This window comes from Eleutherodactylus coqui, chromosome 7, assembly GCF_035609145.1.
Source record: "Eleutherodactylus coqui strain aEleCoq1 chromosome 7, aEleCoq1.hap1, whole genome shotgun sequence".
Taxonomy (NCBI): Eukaryota; Metazoa; Chordata; class Amphibia; order Anura; family Eleutherodactylidae; genus Eleutherodactylus; species Eleutherodactylus coqui.
Genome location: NC_089843.1, coordinates 67,837,494 through 67,855,863, shown reverse-complemented (window position 1 = coordinate 67,855,863; position 18,370 = coordinate 67,837,494).

Sequence of the window (18,370 nt, the reverse complement as noted above, 5' to 3'; positions counted from 1 at the left end):
CTACTCCTCATGATGGTAGATTAGTAGAGATCAGGGCCCAAATAAATCACCCCACTGTACAGCGCTGACAACTGTGGCTAATTCACCACACACAGAGACTTGTAGATAGCGGAGGCTCTATGCTGTGACTTGAAAAAATTAACCCGCTGTCTTGCACTAACACCTAGGCGTAATTTACCGCTCACAGAGACTTGTAGATAAGAGAGGCTGTATGGAGTGGGAGAAGACTCTAAAGCCAGTGGATAGTGCTGGTAACTGCGGCTATCTCAGCCCCCCCTCCCGCCAAGGAAAGGGTATCGTGAGATGCTCTGCACAGTGGCAGAGCTGAAATACTTTGCAGTAGCCTAGGAAATATTAGAGTACTGTTTTACGGTGAGACCTCGGTGTAATGCACTGCAGACTGAGACTGCTATAACTGAAAGGCTGGGAACAGGCCTTGATGCGTAATTTAAAAAAAGGGTGCACTACTGCTCCCAGCCAGCCACAACTATAATGCACACGGTGAGAAGTAGCCCTAAAAAGGACAGTTGGGGTTCTTGTAGAGAGGATTCCGACTGTAAAACTTTCCCTATCTCAGCAGCTCTGTCCCTAAACTCTGCCAAATGCACTGCAGACACAGAACAGTATAGCTGAAATGGCCTGCACAGCACTAGATGTTTAAAAAAAAAAGGTGCACTACTGCTCCCAGCCAGCCACAACTGTAATGCACACGAAGAGGAGTAGCCCTAAGAACGACTGTTGGGGTTCTTGAAAACAGGATCCTACTCTAACACTTTCCCTATATCAGCAGCAGCACTTTCCCAAACCACTGCCAGCATGTGTCTGAGGCAAGCCGCGGGCGACCCCAGTGTAAGTACTCGGCGGTCACCTGATCCGCCAGCTACTCACTGCTGTTGCGGGGCAGAGGGCTGGCACGTCACAGCAGGAAGTGGTAATGCCTTTCCCTGCATGTTTATTGGCTAGAAAATGGCGCTAAACATGCGGGGAAGGGACATGCAATTGACTCGAGTACAGCGTGGTGTTCGTCTCGAGTAACGAGCATCTCGAGTACCCTAATACTCGAATGAGTAGCAAGCTCGGAAGAGCATGCTCGCTCATCTCTAGTGATTGGACATCTGAGCAAGAATCAATAGTATTATTTGTTTTAACACTTAGGAAAGAGTTTTCCCCCAAAAAGGCTAATTGGCTCCTGCCTCTTGGGGTTTTTGGCCTTCCTCTGGATCAACAACATAGGAGAATAAACAGGCTGAACTAGATTGACATTGTCTTCATTCTGCCTCACATACTATGTTACTATGTAGTGGGGCTCCTTTGGTCCCAAGGACATTGGATGCTCTCCGTGATGTACTTTCTGCTATCATCTAACACACTTCAGCTCGTATTTGCCTTTATTCATCCTGCAAATGTCTGGTAATTCTCTCAAAGAATTTGCCTCAGCTCGTCTGTAGTGGTGGAAGGAGCGTTGTCATTGGACAGTTGAGCAATGGAAGAACGTTCTATGGAGTAACGAATTACGCTACTCCATCTTCAAATTGGATGGACGTACCAGGGTGTGGAAGATGCCCAGGGAATGTCTTTTGCGCAGGTGTGTTTGTGGCAACAGTTAAATATGGCAGAGATTTTGTTATGAACCGGTGGAAGTTTTATGTGGTATGTTTTTGGTCCATTGCATGTAGTGACAAGAACCAATATGGCAATACTCTGGGACACTTTCACAAATCCAACGCTGTTACATGTTGTTTTTAGAATATGGATGTTCCATGAATGGACTGGCCTGCGGAGTCCTAACCTGAACCCTACTGAACATTTTTGGGACAAACGTCTCTGAGTGAACTTGCCAGACTCTTGCAAGATGAATAGAGGGAGATACCAGCTGAAGTGTATCAGACATTAGTAGAAAGTATAGCACGAAGACCATCCACCATCTAATTAGGGACAAAGGAAGCCCCTTTAAGTATTAACATATGGAAATAAATACAACTTTTGATTTTTGCTCAGGTGTCCAATTACTTTTGGTAGGATAGTGTATAAAACGCGTATATGTCTGGTCCTGTGCTGAGAAGATGAGTAACACCCAAAGATACTTATTGCAGGTCATTTTACAAGTCTTTCAAACCTGAAGGAAGAAGTGGGTCAAGTAAGTAACACTGTATCAACCTTGAAGGAGCAGGATTTCCTCCTATTAATTTACTTTCAGCAGAATCAATAGGTTCAAGGAAGGTGAGAAGGAGAACATTACACGAAAACCACTGTCCTATATGTTCACAGCCAAGCCTAATGATGTAGCATTGTATTGACTAAATATCCAATTATTTCTGAAATCAGAAAGAATCACCATCATTCCCAGTGTTTGCAATCACAAAATAGGACAAGCAGTAACAATAATCAATGGGTTTTAACTGTGTGGGCATTCTTTACCCATGATGTGAGCCCAAGTTGTGGACTGGCACTTAAAGCTGTCACTTTCCTCCGTATTGTCAGAAACTTTAGGACTACTTTTTAGAATTCATTGTCAACTGACCATCTTAAAAGGATTCCATCACCAAGCTTATGCTGCCCTAACTATGGGAAGCATGAACCCAGGACAGGTTTGTTCATTACTAGAGATGAGCGAGCGTACTCGTCCGAGCTTGATACTCGTTCGAGTATTAGGGTGTTCGAGATGCTCGTTAATCGAGACGAGCACCACGCGATGTTCGAGTTACTTTCACTTTCATCTCTGAGACATTAGCGCGCTTTTCTGGTCAATAGAATGACATGGAAGGCATTACAACTTCCTCCTGTGATGTTCCAGCCCTATACCACCCTCCTGCAGTGAGTGGCTGGGGAGATCAGGTGACACCCGAGTATTAAAATCTGCCCCGCCCGCGGCTCGCCACAGATGCATTCTGACAGAGATCAGGGAAAGTGCTGCTGATGCTGCTGCTGCTATAGGGAGAGCGTTAGGAGTTATATTATTCTTCAAGAACCCCAACGGTCCATCTTAGGGCCACATCTGACCGTGTGCAGTACTGCTGAGGCTGCTGTGAGCAGTGTTGCACTTTTTTTTTTTTTTTTGTATATCGGGCGTGCAGAGCATTGTGTCCTCAGTCTGCAGTCATTGTACAGAGTATAGGGCCAGTACTGGTGAGGCAGGGACAGTGGTACAGGGAAAGAGATATACAGGCTATATAGGCAGTGGGCTTTTTCAAAAAAATTGGGGAAAAATACTATATTTGGGTTGCCTGTGACTGTCTTCAGTGTACTGCGTGTCTGCTGGGGGTAGTAATCCTAATTAATACGCAGCTAAGCGTTACAGCAGGCTGGCACAAAATTGTTTCCAGGTTCTGCTGTCTCCGTTACATCACCACCGCCATCCCGCCAGAGGGAAACAGTATACATAATATACGCTGCCTACAGTATCTGTCTGCTGTATCAGCTCAGCATTTAAAAAAATAGAAGCAAAATACTTAAGGCCTACTAGTGGCCTTTGGCCACTTGACTGCTTCTGCGCTGTGAATTCCACTAGCTCAGTCATACGCACCTACGTCACAGTGCAGGCGTGCGCAAAATTGTTTCCTGGCTCTGCTGTCTCCGTTACATCACCGCCGTAATCCCGCCAGAGGGAAACAGTATACATAATATATGCTGCCTACAGTATCTGTCTGCTGTATCAGCTCAGCATTTAAAAAAATAGAAGCAAAATACTTAAGGCCTACTAGTGCCCTTTGGCCACTTGACTGCTTCTGCGTTGTGAATTCCACTAGCTCAGTCATACGCACCTACGTCTCAGTGCAGGCGTGTGCAAAATTGTTTCCTGGCTCTGCTGTCTCCTTTACATCACCGCCGTCATCCCGCCAGAGGGAAACAGTATACATAATATATGCTGCCTACAGTATCTGTCTGCTGTATCAGCTCAGCATTTAATAAAATAGAAGCAAAATACTTAAGGCCTACTGGTGGCCTTTGGCTACTTGACTGCTTCTGCGTTGTGAATTCCACTAGCTCAGTCATACGCACCTACATCTCAGTGCAGGCGTGCGCAAAATTGTTTCCTGGCTCTGCTGTGCGTTCCGTAAGTGAAGTCAGCCTCCAACCACAGGCCAATAAGCGGCACATTTAATTACAGCGTTCTGTTTCTGCTCTACTCGTAATACACCATGCTGAGGGGTAGGGGTAGGCCTAGATGACGTGGACGCGGGCGAGGACGCGGAGGCCCAAGTCAGGGTGTGGGCACAGGTCGAGCTCCTGATCCAGGTGTATCGCAGCCGACTGCTGCGGGATTAGGAGAGAGGCAAATTTCAGATTCATCTCCCCAGATTCATCTCACAATTAATGGGTCCTCACGGTAGACCTTTATTAGAAAATGAGCAGTGTGAGCAGGTCCTGTCGTGGATGGCAGAAAGTGCATCCAGCAATCTATCGACCACCCAGACTTCTACGTCGTCCACTGCTGCAACTCTGAATTCTCTGGCTGCTGCTTTTCCTTCCTCCCAGCCTCCTCACTCCATTACAATGACACATTCTGAGGAGCAGGCAGACTCCCAGGAACTGTTCTCGGGCCCCTGCCCAGAATGGGCAGCAATGGTTCCTCTCCCACCGGAGGAGTTTGTTGTGACCGATGCCCAACCTTTGGAAAGTTCCCGGGGTCCGGGGGATGAGGCTGGGGACTTCCGGCAACTGTCTCAAGACCTTTCAGTGGGTGAGGAGGACGAAGACGATGAGACACAGTTGTCTATCAGTGAGGTAGTAGTAAGGGCAGTAAGTCCGAGGGAGGAGCGCACAGAGGATTCGGAGGAAGAGCAGCTGGACGATGAGGTGACTGACCCCACCTGGTTTGCTAAGCCTACTGAGGACAGGTCTTCAGAGGGGGAGGCAAGTGCAGCAGCAGGGCAGGTTGGAAGAGGCAGTGCGGTGGCCAGGGGTAGAGGCAGGGCCAGACCGAATAATCCACCAACTGTTTCCCAAAGCGCCCCCTCGCGCCATGCCACCCTGCAGAGGCCGAGGTGCTCAAAGGTGTGGCAGTTTTTCACTGAGAGTGCAGACGACCGACGAACTGTGGTGTGCAAGGTTTGTCGCGCCAAGATCAGCCGGGGAGCCACCATCACCAGCCTCACCACCACCACCATGCACAGACATATGATAGCCAAGCACCCCACAAGGTGGGACGAAGGCCGTTTACCGCCTCCGGTTTGCACCACTGACTCTCCCCCTGTGCCCCAACCTGCCACTGAGATCCAACCCCCCTCTCAAGACACAGGCACGACCGTCTCCCGGCCTGCACCCACACCCTCACCTCCGCTGTCCTTGGCCCCATCCAGCAATGTCTCTCAGCGCAGCGTCCAGCCGTCGCTAGCGCAACTGTTTGAGCACAAGCGCAAGTACGCCGCCACGCACCCGCATGCTCAAGCGTTAAACGTGCACATAGCCAAATTGATCAGCCTGGAGATGCTGCCGTATAGGGCTTGTGGAAACGGAGGCTTTCAAAAACATGATGGCGGCGGCGTCCCCGCGCTACTCGGTTCCCAGTTGCCACTACTTTTCCTGATGTGCCGTCCCAGCCCTGCACGACCACATCTCCTGCAACATTGTACGCGCCCTCACCAACGCGGTTACTGCCAAGGTCCACTTAACAACGGACACGTGGACAAGCACAAGCAGGCAGGGCCACTATATCTCCCTGATGGCACATTGGGTGAATTTAGTGCAGGCTGGGACTGAGTCAGAGCCTGGGACCGCTCACGTCCTACCCACCCCCAGAATTGCGGGCCCCAGCTCGGTGGTGGTATCTGCGGCGGTGTATGCTTCCTCCACTAAACCACCCTCCTCCTCCTACGCAACATCTGTCTCGCAATCAAGCTGTGTCAGCAGCAGCACGTCGTCAGCAGTCGGTGTCGTGCGGCGTGGCAGCACAGCGGTGGCCAAGCGTCAGCAGGCCGTGCTGAAACTACTCAGCTTAGGAGAGAAGAGGCACACAGCCTACGTACTGCTGCAGGGTCTGACAGAGCAGACCGACCTCTGGCTAGCGCCGCTGAGCCTCCAACCGGGCATGGTCGTGTGTGACAACGGCCGTAACCTGGTGGCGGCTCTGCAGCTCGGCAGCCTCACGCACGTGCCATGCCTGGCCCACGTCTTTAATTTGGTGGTTCAGCGCTTTCTGAAAAGCTACCCACGCTTGTCAGACCTGCTCGGAAAGGTGCGCCGGCTCAGCGCACATTTCCGCAAGTCCAAGACGGACGCTGCCACCCTGCGGACCCTGCAACATCGGATTAATCTGCCAGTGCACCGACTGCTGTGCGACGTGCCCACTCGGTGGAACTCTATGCTCCACATGTTTGCCAGGCTCTATGATCAGCGTAGAGCTATAGTGGAATACCAACTCCAACATGGGCGGCGTAGTGGGAGTCAGCCTCCTCAATTCTTTACAGAAGAGTGGGCCTGGTTGGCAGACATCTGCCAGGTCCTTGGAAACTTTGAGGAGTCTACCCAGATGGTGAGCGGCGATGCTGCAATCATTAGCGTCACCATTCCTCTGCTATGCCTCTTGAGAAGTTCCCTGCAAAGCATAAAGGCAGACGCTTTGCGCTCGGAAATGGAGGCGGGGGAAGACAGTATGTCGCTGGATAGTCAGAGCACCCTCATGTCTATATCTCAGCGCGTTGAGGAGGAGGAGGAGGAGGGGGAAGAGACAGCTTGGCCCACTGCTGAGGGTACCCATGCTGCTTGCCTGTTATCCTTTCAGCGTGTATGGCCTGAGGAGGAGGAGGGGGATCCTGAAAGTGATCTTCCTAGTGAGGACAGCCATGTGTTGCGTACAGGTACCCTGGCACACATGGCGGACTTCATGTTAGGATGCCTTTCTCGTGACCCTCGCGTTACACGCATTCTGGCCACTACGGATTACTGGGTGAACACACTGCTCGACCAACGGTATAAGGAGAACCTTTCCACTCTCATACCCGAAGAGGAAAGGGGTTCGAGACTGATGCCATACCACAGGACCCTGGCTTGTCCTGCGGCTAGCGTCTTGTCAGAGAGGGTGTTTAGTGCGGCTGGGGGAATCATCACGGATAAGCGCTCCCACCTGCCAACCGACAGTGCCGACAGGCTTACACTCATAAAGATGAACAAAGCCTGGATTTCCCCAGACTTCTCTTCTCCACCAGCGGACAGCAGCGGTACCTAAACAATACGTAGGCTGCACCCGCGGATGGAAGCACCGTTCTCTATCACCATCAAAAACGGGGACCTTTTAGCTTCATCAATCTGTGTATTATATTCATCCTCCTCCTCCTGCTCCTCCTCCTGAAACCTCACGTAATCACGCTGAACGGGCAATTTTTCTTAGGCCCACAAGGCTCAGTCATATTACTTTAGTAAACAATGTTTATACGTTTCAATTCTCATTAAAGCGTTGAAACTTGCACCTGAACCAATTTTTATTTTAACTGGGCTGCCTCCAGGCCTAGTTACAAATTAAGCCACATTAACCAAAGCGATTAATGGGTTTCACCTGCCCACTTGGTTGGGCAAGGGCAATTTTTCTGACGTTCATTAGTATTGTTGGTACACCAATTTTTTGGGGCCCTCGCCTACAGTGTAATCCTAGTAATTTTTATGGGCTTCGCCTGCACTCATGGTACAGCAAGGTGTGTGGGGTTGGCCTACACTTTTGCTACATAAACATATTACCAGTCTGACTGGGACATGCACTGTGGGCCGACGGCCACCTGTATTGTATGTGACGTTAGCTCTGCTGAGCAAGGCACTGCAATGGGATATATTTATGTACCACCGGTGGGTTCCAGGGAGCCACCCATGCTGTGGGTCCACAGGGACTTCACATTAAGCATTTGTACCTGCCAGTGTCTATGTATTAAAAACCCCGGTCAGACTGGGGCATGCAGTGTGGGCCGAAGACCACCTGCATTTAATCGGACGTTACCTCAGCTGTGATGAGCAATGCAATGGGATATATTTATGTACCGCCGGTGGCTTCCTGGGACCCACCCATGCTGTCGGTCCACACAGAGTTGTAACTGCATGTGTCCACTTCTAAAGAACCCCAGTCAGACTGGGGCATGCAGTGTGGGCCGAAGACCACCTGCATTTAATCGGACGTTACCTCAGCTGTGATGGGCAATGCAATGGGATATATTTATGTACCGCCGGTGGCTTCCTGGGACCCACCCATGCTGTCGGTCCACACGGAGTTGTAACTGCATGTGTCCACTTCTAAAGAACCCCAGTCTGAATGGGGCAGGCAGTGTGGGCCGAAGCCCACCTGCATTAAACCTGACGTTACCTCAGCTGTGATGGGCACTGCAATGGGATTTATTTATGTACCGCCAGTGGGTTCCAGGGAGCCACCCATGCTGTGGGTCCACAGGGACTTCACATTAAGGATTTGTACCTGCCAGTGTCTATGTATTAAAAACCCTGGTCAGACTGGGACATGCAGTGTGGGCCGAAGACCACCTGCATTTAATCGGACGTTACCTCAGCTGTGATGGGCAATGCAATGGGATATATTTATGTACCGCCGGTGGCTTCCTGGGACCCACCCATGCTGTCGGTCCACACGGAGTTGTAACTGCATGTGTCCACTTCTAAAGAACCCCAGTCTGACTCGGGCAGGCAGAGTGGGCCGAAGCCCACCTGCATTAAACCTGACGTTACCTCAGCTGTGCTGGGCAATGCAATGGGATTTATTTATGTACCGCCGGTGGGTTCCAGGGAGCCACCCATGCTGTGGGTCCACAGGGACTTCACATTAAAGGGGTTGTCTCACGGCAGCAAGTGGGGTTATACACTTCTGTATGGCCATATTAATGCACTTTGTAATAAACATCGTGCATTAAATATTGGCCATACAGAAGTTATTCACTTACCTGCTCCGTTGCTAGCGTCCCCGTCGCCATGGATCCGTCTAATTCTGATGTCTTCTTGCTTTTTTAGACGCGCTTGCCCTGTGCTGTCTTCTCCCCTTTTGCTCGGTCCAGGCACGAGCGGCGTTCTGGCCCCGCCCCCTTCTACGCGTCATCGCGTAACTCCGCCCCGTCACGTGTGCCAATTCCAGCCAATCAGGAGGCCGGAATCGGCAATGGAACGCACAGAGCCCATGGTGCACCATGGGAGAAGACCCGCGGTGCACCATGGGAGAAAACCGCAGTGCATCCCTGGGAAAGGACCGGAGGCCATCTTGGAAGAAGATTTTTTGAAGTCCTTATTTCGTCGGATCGGTAAGTAGCAAGCGGCTTAAAAACCACTTTACTTTGCTATTTTATGCCAGGGGGGGGGGACAGGGGGAATGGCGTAAGGTAAAATTTTGAGGTTTGCCGCGAGACAACCCCTTTAAGGATTTGTACCTGCCAGTGTCTATGTATGAAAAACCCCGGTCAGACTGGGGCATGCAGTGTGGGCCGAAGACCACCTGCATTTAATCGGACGTTACCTCAGCTGTGATGGGCAATGCAATGGGATATATTTATGTACCGCCGGTGGCTTCCTGGGACCCACCCATGCTGTTGGTCCACACGGAGTTGTAACTGCATGTGTCCACTTCTAAAGAACCCCAGTCTGACTGGGGCATGCAGTGTGGGCCGAAGCCCACCTGCATTAAACCTGACGTTACCTCAGCTGTGATGGGCACTGCAATGGGATTTATTTATGTACTGCCGGTGGGTTCCAGGGAGCCACCCATGCTGTGGGTCCACAGGGACTTCACAATAGGGAGTTGTACCTGCCTGTGTCTACTTATAAAAACCCCCAGTGTGACTGGGGCATGCAGTGTGGGCCGAAGCTCACCTGCATTTAATCTGACGTTAGCTCTGCTGTCCAGGGCACTGCAATGGGATACATTTATGTACAGCTGGTGGGTTCCAGGGAGCCACCCATGCTGTGGGTGCACACGGAATTCCCATTGCAGAGTTGTACCTGCCTGTGACTATTTATAAAAAACCCCGGTCTGACTGGGGCATGCAGACACCTTGACAGAATGAATAGTGTGTGGCACATAGGTTCCCCATTGCTATGCCCACGTGTGCAGCTCCTGATGGAGGTGGCACAGGATTGGATTTCTCATTGCTTCTGTATAGCATAGTGGGCTAACGCCCCGCCCCTTTTAAAGAGGGTCGCTGCCTGGCCGTGCCAACCCTCTGCAGTGTGTGCCTGCAGTTCCTCCTTATGGCAGACGCACTTATAAATAGACATGAGGGTGGTGTGGCTATGAGGCCAGCGTGTGGCATGAGTGCAGCTGAAGGCTGCGCAAGGACACTTTGGTGTGCGCTGTGGACACTGGGTCGTGTGGGAGGGTTGGGCAGCATGTAACCCAGGAGAAGTGGCAGCGGAGTGTCATGCAGGCAGTGATTGTGCTTTGTTGGAGGTAGTGTGGTGCTTAGCTAAGGTATGCCTTGCTACTGAGGGTTTTTCAGAAGTAAAAATTGTTGGGAGGGGGGGGGCACTCTTGCCGCTATTGTGGCTTAATAGTGGGACCTGGGAACTTGAGATGCAGCCCAACATGTAGCCCCTCGCCTGCCCTATCCGTTTCTGTGTCGTTCCCATCACTTTCTTGAATTGCCCAGATTTTCACAAATGAAAACTTTAGTGAGCATCGGCGATATACAAAAATGCTCGGGTCGCCCATTGACTTCAATGGGATTCGTTACTCGAAACGAACCCTCGAGTATCGCGAAAAGTTCGTCTCGAGTAACGAGCACACGAGCATTTTGGTGCTCGCTCATCTCTATTCATTACCCAAGTCTATGTTCTATTCTGAAATGCTATGGTGCTTCAGAATATACACACTTTGAAATTTGACTCGGAGCTGAGCTCTAAGTCATGGAGGCAGACCACACTAGCCTCTCCCTGCCCGCATCATGCAGAGTGACAGCCCTCTCTCTATACACAAAAGACAAAGCTGTCAGTTTGCATGCTGCAGTGGGGAGAGGCTGGTGTGGCCTGCCTCCATGGCTGTCCAAAATAGCAGCGTTTCAGGTCGCCCGCTCACTCCTGGGCAGGTAGAAGTCAGGGCAGGGATGTGCTGGCCGCATGGTTATAAGCTGCAGATGATAAATCTAGCTAGGGCATGGAGGGCCCGCCTGAATAAGGCAGCTTCGGGAGATACGTTGTTGCAGGCTGCAAGACATGTTGGCTAGACACTGTTTTAATGAGTAGAGTGCCATTACAGCCATTTGGCTGCTTCTGGCAGCTAGGTATCAATTATGAAGGTAGATAATGACTCCTTCAGAGAGGCAGCATTAATCAACAAGGTGTATAACAGAAGTAATCAGATGGAGTAAGGTGGGTGCTGAAGCTTAAGGGAGCCACATCATTATTATTCCTTTACCAGGCCACAGTGCTTTATGAGCATTCTTTGCATTTATGAAGAAAACAGTCAGTGGGGTCTGGTACTGACAGCCCCCCTGACTTTGGAATATAAGATGAGAAGCCCGACATTTCCCAACGATTTTCGTTAGGTTAAAAACATCCGTCTTTACAAGCAAAACCATCGCTCACTTTTATCGTTATAACGAATTTTGAGCGATAATCTATTTGTCTAAATGGGGCTTAAGAGAATGCTCTGCTTATCAACTATCTGCTAACGAGCCACAGAGAACAAAGAGAGAGATAGACCTATCTGGGGCTGAAATCATCAATGAAAAAAGGGGTTAGTAAGTGACACTATTACTCGGAGGGGATAACTAGTGGGGACTGTTACTTTGTGAGGGCCACTAAGGAGCTGTGAGGAGGTCACTAATAGGCACTGTTACTACTAGAGGACACAAAGGGCATGGGTTAGCATCAAAGGGGTGTGGCCTAAGACTAAATGATACGCTGCAATGCATTACGCTTATTGTAAGAATTGCCCTTCTTTTCGTTTTTTAAAAACGTTGGGGGTGATGACACTCCCTGTACAGCACAGTGGAAAATATTGGTGCAATATAAATTAATCCAATAGGGAGCACTCGCCATAAACATATGGCAGGTGATTGCGGTTGGTATATGGAGTCCCCTCAGGAGCCAAGTACATTCCATATACAATGGGTGCTCGCTGTCTCTGCAAGCTGACACTTGCCTGTAACAGCAGAGATCAGACCGAGCTCTGATAACTGTTGTTAACTGTTTAGATGCCACTTTCAAATTTTACAGTGCATCTAGGAAGCCAGCCAGAGGGGGTGGGGGTATCCTTTGGTGCCCCACTGGTCGCTCTGCAAAACAATTAAGAGGTGTCAGTGGGTTCACATGGCAGCCCAAAGCCTAGTGAAAGCTCTCAGGGTTGCTATGTATTACAGTCTACTAGGCTTTGCCTGCAACAGAGCTTAATAAACTATTGTTAAAAATACAAAATACTGCAGTATTGAAGTATTGCAGTATATTGTAAAAGTGATCAAACTATTGTAAGTTTAAGTCCTCTATGGGGACTAAAGAAAGTAAAACTAAGGTAAAAAATATTAAAAGCTAAAAACGAACATATTTCCCACTTCTCAAATAAAAAACAAATGGAATCACTGTGTTCAGAAAAAAAAGTGCAAACTATTAAGATTAAGATATATAATTATTTATCCTGCACGCTGGATGTCATAAGAAAAAAAATAATTAATGCCAGAATTGTGGTTTTGGGTACCTGACATTTAAAAAAAATGAACAAAAAGTAATCAAAAAGTGATATGTACCCTAAAATGGTAACAATGAAAACTACAAGTCATCCTGCAAAAAACAACCCCACAACCCCATCGACGATAACATTTTAAAAAGTTATGCTTCTTAGAATATGGTTACAGAAGCAATTATTATTTTTTTTAATGTTTTTATTTTTTAGAAGTAACAATATATTAAAAAACTGTATACATTTAGCATCACCACGCTTGTACTGACCCACAGAATAAAATAAATATATCATTTTTGCTGCATCATGAACACCCTAAAAAAAAACAATGGTGTTATAGTGTTTTTTTTTCTATTTCACCCCACCTTAACATTTTTTAAAGTTTTTCAATACATTATATGGTACTATTTAATAATATCGCTCATCACGCAAAAACAAGCCCTAAGGGCGCCTACCCACTGGCGTTGCCGATTTTCGTGCGTGAAAAACGCAGCGTTTTTCGCGCTTTGTCCGCACGTTTTCCACGCCTTTTTCGCAGCATTTTTCGCGGCGTTTTTCATTAATTTCCATTGACAATCATGGGTGCATTAAGAGAAAAATAAGGAGACATATGCAACTGACAGTTCCTATGTGAAAAATTGCAACGAAACGAAAAAAAAAACCCAAATGGACAAGAACACATTCTATGCTAATTGCTCTTCAGAAAAAACGCAAAACGCAATTTAGCATCGCAGGAAAAAAAATCGCCAGTGGGTAGGCGCCCTTATACTTGTCAACAGAGGACTAAAGCAAATTTAGCTTTTGAAAAGTGGGGATAGAAAAACAAAAATGCAAAATTGAAAAATTACTGGTCTTTAAAGGGTTTAATAAAATGTATTGCAATTTAAGGCAATCTCCTCAGGGATAAGATTTACCGTAACTCAAGAATGTGGAGTATACCGATGCTCGAAAATGTATTTACATGTCCATAAATGCATAACTTTATGGGATATTTCTGTCACAATCTACCAGAGACAGCATCAGTTTCAGCATTGCAGCAGGAGTAGCAGGTATGGACAGCAGACTTACACCCTTGGGATATACTGGCATCCGAACTTACACTGGCTTTCATCTGAAGGTCAGAGTGAGTGAACTAGTCAGACACAATTCTGCACAGAAGACACCCTGATTCCAGGCTCTCTAATGACTGCCACTTGGGTTTACTTCAAAGGGTTTGCTCACTGTAGCGGAAAAACAAGATGTTTTCCCCACTGTAAATCTATAGCAGAAAGCATGGCTTATCTTATTATAACTGATGCATAACTAAGGTTTTAAAATATGCTGTCTATGCCTTTTAACTGTGAATACATAGTAACATAGTATGCTAGGCTGAATGAAGACAATGTCCATCTAGTTCAGCCTGTTTCAACCCCCCCCCCCCCCCCCCTCCTTGTTGGTCTAGAGGAAGGCAAAAAAAAAAACAACCAGCCAATTTAGCTAATTTGGAGGAAAAAATTCCTTCCCGACTCCATAATGCATAATGGCAGCCAGAGTAATCCCTGGATCAACATTTGAGATCAACAACCTCGCTGGTCACCTAATGTGTTGTAATATCATAGCACTCTAGAAAGACATCTAGTCCCCTTTTAAACTCCTCTATGGATTTTGCCATCACCACGTCCTCAGGCAGATAGTTCCACAGTCTCAATGCTCTTACGGTAAAGAGCCCCCTTCTGTGTTGGGGATGAAACCTGCTTTCTTCTAGACATAGAGGATGCTCTTGTTACTGTCACAGTCCTGGGTATAAACAGATCATGGGAAAGATCCTTGTATTGTCCCCTCATGTACTTAAACATAGTTATTTGATCGCCCCTTAGCCGTTTTTCTCTCAGAGTGAATAATCCCAATTTTGATAGCCTCTCAGGGTATGCCGGTCCTCTCTTTCCGTTTATTAATTTAGTTGCCCTTCTTTGAACCCCTTCAAGCACTGCAACATCCTACCTCATTTAATGCACCCCAAGACTTTATTTGCTTTTGCAGCAGCTGATTGGCATTGATTGCTCCAGTTGAGTTTACAGTCAACTAGTACCCCAGGTCTTTTTTCTATATCACGTTTCCCTAGCAGTTCCCAATTTAGTGTATATTAGTGACATCCATTTCTCCTGCTGATGTGCAAATACTGATATTTTACTTTGCAGCCCCTCTATCAGGTCATTGTAAATATATTGAACAGAATGGGGCCTAATACTGAACCCTCTGGCACCCCACTAGCAACAGTGGCCCAATCAGAGTATGAACCATTTATTACCACCCTCTGTTTTCTATCTCTGAGCCAGTTCTTTACCCAGGTACACACATTTTCGCCCAATCTGCGCTGTCTCTTTTTATATATCAGCCTATTATGTGGCATGGTGTCAAATGCTTTATAGAAATCCAAATATACGAGATCAAAAGACTCAACCCCGGTCCAGCCTAGAACTTACTTCATCGTAGAAGCTGTTCAAATTGGTCTGACATGATCGACCTCTCATGAACCCATGCTGATGAGGAGTTATGTCATTGTTATTCCTTAAGGGATTCTAAGATGGCGTCTTTCAGAAACCCCTTGAATATTTTTCCAATTATTGAAGTGAGACTTACTGGCATGTAGTTACCAGACTCTATTTTGGACCCCTTTTTGTATATTGGAACTACATTGGCAATGCACCGATCCAATGGTACAACCTCGATCTTGATAGTGTCCATAAATATAAGAAATAGCGGTATAGCTATCATGTCACTTAGTTCCCTTAGAACCCTTGGGTGTATTCCATCTGGGTCTGTCAATTTATCGATTTTAACCCTCTTTAACTGGCTCTGCACTTCCTCCTGTGTTAGGCATACAATATTTAGTGGTGGGCTCGTTGTAATCCCCTGCATCCCATGTGATATTTCTTTTTCATTCGTGAATACACTTGAAAAGAAACTTTAATAGATCTGCCTTCCTCACTAACATCTTCTATGGTTTCTCCATTATTCGTTAAAGGGCCAGTGCTTTCAGTCCAAATCCTTTTACTGTTTATATAATTGAAGGATATTTTAGGATTATTTTTGCTCTCTTTAGCAATCAGTCTTTCTGCCTCCTCCATAGCAATTTTGTTCTTTTCTTTATATATTTAGTTTTTTTTTCCCTGTATGATTTTAATGCTTCTTTGCTGCATTCTTGTTTTAGTACTTTAAACGCTTTTTTTTTTTTCGTTTATTTCCCCCCCTACAGTCTTGCCGAGCCACATTGGTTTCCTTCTACTTGTAGTTCTTTTGTTTTTAAAGGGTATGAACTGCTCACATGAGGTAATTAGGATGGTATTAAACTTCTCCCATTTGTCACCTGTACTATTTATGAGGATGTTGGCCTAATTAATGTTACCGATAGTAGTTTTGAGCTGATCAAATTTTGCTTTTCTAAAGTTGAGTTTTTTGTCGCTCCCTGATAAAGCTTCTTATTGAATGACAGCTGGAAATTAATTATATTGTGGTCACTATTTCCCAAGTGTCCCTCAACTGGCACCCCTGAGATTCTGTCCGATTTGTTAGTTAATAGTAAGTCCAGAATGGCCATCCCTCTATTTGGCTCCCTCACAAGTTGGGCAAGGTAGTTATCTTTAATTGTTCTCAAGAACTTATCTCCTTTGTGAGATTTGCAGGTTTCGTCTTCCCATATTATATCTGGATAATTAAAGCCCCCCATAATAATTACTTCATTGCGGTTTGACATCTCACTGAATACACTGAACACAATCACTGAAATTAGCAAAATTGAAAATCATTTCTATGGTGCAAGTTAAAATGTACCTGCAAATGACTTTTCAGAATGAGCTCCCATGTGTGTACACAAGTAGTAACATTATTTCTGTCCATAATATTACTTGTATCCTGCATATTTCACCAGTTTTTCCCCTCTGTAGGCTCTATCTCTAATTTTCAGTCTTCTGAAATGATACAGCAGGATGTCATTGTGTTACCGCTCTAGCATAGTGCCAGAGTACCTGAGGAGTCAGGACTATTACATAGGGTTAAGGAAACTCTCTGGATCTTCCTGTGCTGGAGTGACTGTAAGTTTAGGGCTTATGCTGGGCTCAATACTTGGAATGCATAACAGCCTTCCAGTTATTCCAGTCCTGATGTAAAGGTGTGGACTCCATTGGTAACACTCTGAACTCTCCAAATTCTACTTACCCTTACCGATGCACTGAAGCCTCTGTCTCTTGTCTCTGTCTCAAAACAAGAACACATGGGAGCATCTCTCTGTAGTTGCACCCATAAAGAAGATGCAGCATGCACATACTGCTTCCATGAACTCCTCACTCTCTCCCTGCCCTTTTTTTCCTCCAGAGTATTTCTAGTCTCCTCATGCAGGGAAGATTAGCTGCTTTGATGTCTCCTATGCACTGCACAAATAGGAGAGTAAGATCTCTTTTTGTTTATCTTTCTACAGCACACCCTCATAAATAACAGCGTCGTGAAGGATATATTTGCGGCATTATTGAGCAGTGTAGCTGTGATTTCGGTAGCTATAAGTTAACACATGTTTTAGCTCCAGCAGTACTTCTGTGTGAATCTCTCCCCTACTGTCAATGAGCACTATGTACTAAAAAGTGAAAGTGGAAGTGTTTCTTCCACTACACAACCCGGCGATCACGTTACCGCCAGGTGCCCCCTAGCACAGCAGAGCTGCAGGTTCCTAGCAGACACTGATCAGCTCCATTAGCGACTGATTTCACCACAGGGAGATCTTTTCCCCTGTAACTGGGGCTCCTATGGATGCTACAATGGAAAAATGTGAAATGAAAAAAAGACCATGTTAATGTCCCACAGAGGTTTTATATGATGCCATAGGGGACATAGATGGTAAAACAAAATGTTGCAAAAATATGTTAAAAAAAATTACAGAATAAAATAAAAACATACATAAAAAAGAAATAACCCAAAGCTGACAACAACCAAAACAGTCACCGTATGTGCCTTCAAATCCAAAATTATACATATTATATATCAAAGCATCCAAAACAAAATGAGGAACCCATTCCCATACTTTATTTTAGCGTAAATATACTAATAAAAAACCCCAACTATAAATGTTAAACAAAATCATGTTTTTAGCTTTTTACTCCCAGTAAAATGAAAAAATGAAAGAAAAAGTCAGTGAAAAAAAGAATTAAAAAATAGTTCCATATGTCACGGGGAAAAAAATGCAGCAAAAATAATTTTGGTAGCTGAAGGAAAGAAAATAGAGCGATAAAAGCACCACATGGATAAAATCCCTAAAAAGTGTCTGGTCCTTAAGGTACAAAACAGTCTCGTCCTTAAGGGATTAAAAACCACATTAGACAGCCCCTAGCAAAGAGTGGCTCCTATTCTTACAGACACGGCTATCTATTACATAGTCATTGAGATAGGTGGTATTCACAACTTTCACTCATGACATCAGCCGATCACCAGAGCTTCCAGAATTGAGTCCCATGATGACCAGCTGATCGTCCAGCCGGCTTCATTTAATATAAAGGGTGTTGTCCTAATGAGACTATCTCTTTAATTTTTTTTTCTAAAAAAGGAAAAGGTAGAGTGCAACTAAAACTAAATTAGTATAAAAAGTGCTGAAAATGAAGAAATAAGCTAAACGTTCAAAATGTGATTAAAATATAGCGTTCACTACTTGCAAATAATCCTGTGCTGTATCAGTCCAGTGAACTGACATGTAAAATAATGAAAATTGCTCGTCAGTACAATTCTGGAAAAAGGAACAAGAGCACAAAGCACCACAAGAAG